This window comes from Octopus sinensis, linkage group LG1 (genome assembly GCF_006345805.1).
Source record: "Octopus sinensis linkage group LG1, ASM634580v1, whole genome shotgun sequence".
Classification (NCBI taxonomy): domain Eukaryota; kingdom Metazoa; phylum Mollusca; class Cephalopoda; order Octopoda; family Octopodidae; genus Octopus; species Octopus sinensis.
In genome coordinates, this window is record NC_042997.1 from 99,212,443 (window position 1) to 99,214,942 (window position 2,500).

Genomic DNA, 2,500 nt, shown 5'->3' on the forward strand with positions numbered 1-2,500 from the left:
AGAAGAAGAGAAGAAAGAGAAGAAGAAGAAGAAGAGAAGAGAAGAAGAAGAAGAGAAGAGAAGAAGAAGAGAAGAAGAAGAAGAAGAAGAAGAAGAATAAGAAGAAGAAGAGAGAAGAAGAAGAAGAAGAAGAAGAAGAAGAAGAAGAAGAAGAAGAGAATCCTTTCTACTACAGGCACAAGACCTGAAATTTGGGAGAAGGGAGTAGTCGATTACATCGACCTCAGTAGTCAACTGGTACTTAATTCATTGACCCCGAAAGGATGAAAGGCAAAGTCAAACTCGGCGGAATTTGTACTCCCAACGTAAAGACGGACGAAATGCCGCTAAGCATTTTGTCCGGCGTACTAACGATACAGGCAACTCACCGACTTATTAATAATGGTAATCTTTTCCACTAAAGGTACAATGCCTGAATTTTGTGAGGAGGAGATTTGTTGATTAAATTGTCCCCAGTGTTTCACTGGTACTTAATTTATCGACCCCGCAAGGATGAAAGGTGAAGTCAATCTCGGCAGAATTTGAACTCAGAATGTAGCGACGGGCGAAATACCTATTTCTTTACTACCCACAAGGGGCTAAACACAGAGAGGACAAACAAGGACAGACAAACGGATTATGTCGATTATATCGACCCCAGTGCATAACTGGTACTTATTTAATTGACCCCGAAAGGATGAAAGGCAAAGTTGATCTCGGCAAAATTTGAACTCAGAATGTAAAGACAGAAGAGATACCTATTTCTATTTCTTTACTACCCACAAGGAGCTAAACACAGAGAGGACAAACAAGGACAGACAAACGGATTAAGTCGATTATATCGACCCCAGTGCGTAACTGGTACATATTTAATCGATCCTGAAGGATGAAAGGTAAAGTCGACCTCGGCGGAATTTGAACTCAGAACGTAACGGCAGGTCGCCGCCTTAACAATAACAATAATGATTATAATAATATAATAATAATAATAATAATAATAATAATAATAACAATAACAATAATAATAATAATAATAATAATAATAATAATAATAATAATAATAATAATAGGAGGAGAGGGAGTAGGGGAAGAAGTGGCGGCGGTGGTGGTGGTGGTGTTGGCGATGCTGGTGGTGGTGCTGGTGGTGCTGGTGCTGGTGGTGCTGGTGCTGGTGCTGGTGGTGCTGGTGGTGGTATGGTGGTTGTGGCGGTTCGGCTGCTGTTGCTGGTGATAATGGTGGTAATGCTGGTGATGATGGTAACGGTGGTAGTTGTGATGATGGTGATGATGATGATAATGATGATAATGATGACATGAGAACAAAAAGTGACAGAAAATAGTGTCAGAAATAATGTTTATGAAGACAATAGACATAAATATTTCTTTAGTCACTTTGACATTCGGAGGAAATAACAAAAGAAAGAAAGAATTCTAAAAAGACAATAGAGAGTGAAAAGACGGCTGGAAACTTTTTGGCTTGCTGTTTTATATACATACGCGCGTGTGTGTGTGTGTGTGTGTGTGTGTGTGTTTGCGCGGGCGCGTATGTGTATTTGTATATATATAGTTATACAAAAAGAAGCGGCGAGTTGGCAGAAACGTTAGCACGCCGGGCGAAATGCGTAGCCGTATTTCGTCTACCGTTACGTTCTGAGTTCAAATTCCGCCGAGGTCGACTTTGTCTTTCATCCTTTCGGGGTGGATAAATTAAGTACCAGTTACGCACTGGGGTCGGTGTAATCGGCTTAATCCGTTTGTCTGTCATTGTTTGTCCTCTCTGTGTTTAGCCCCTTGTAGATAGTAAAGAAATAGGTATTTCGTCTGTCGTTACGTTGTGAGTTCAAATTCCGCCGAGGTTGACTTTGCCTTTCATCCTTTCGGGGTCGATAAATTAAGTACCAGTTACGCACTGAGGTCGATCTAATCGACTTAATCCGTTTGTTTGTCCTTGTTTGTCTGTGTTTAGCCCCTTGTGTGTAGTAAAGAAATAGGTATTTCGTCTGTCGTTACGTTCTGAGTTCAAATTCCGCCTAGGTCGACTTTGCCTTTCATCCTTTCGGGGTCGATAAATTAAGTACCAGTTACGCACTGGGGTCGGTGTAATCGACTTAATCCGTTTGTCTGTCATTGTTTGTCCTCTCTGTGTTTAGCCCCTTGTAGATAGTAAAGAAATAGGTATTTCGTCTGCCGTTACGTTGTGAGTTCAAATTCCGCCGAGGTTGACTTTGCCTTTCATCCACTCGGGGGTCGATAAATTAAGTACCATTTACGCACTGAGGTCGATCTAATCGACTTAATCCGTTTGTCTGTCCTTGTTTGTCCTCTCTGTGTTTAGCCCCTTGTGGGTAGTAAAGAAATAGGTATTTCGTCTGTAGTTACGTTCTGAGCTCAAATTCCGCCGAGGTTGACTTTGCCTTTCATCCTTTCGGGGTCGATAAATAAATTACCAGTTTCGCACTGGGGTCGATGTAATCGACTTAATCCCTTTGTCTATCCTTGTTTCTCCCCTCTATGTTTAACC

General features: G+C 41.4%; 1 protein-coding gene across 4 annotated transcripts in view; it reads right to left on the bottom strand.

Annotated features, from left to right (window-relative positions):
• The window catches only part of LOC115215683, a 376,881-nt gene that overhangs the window by 372,501 nt on the left and 1,880 nt on the right, over positions 1-2,500 (bottom strand). The gene's annotated exons all lie outside the window — the stretch shown is intronic.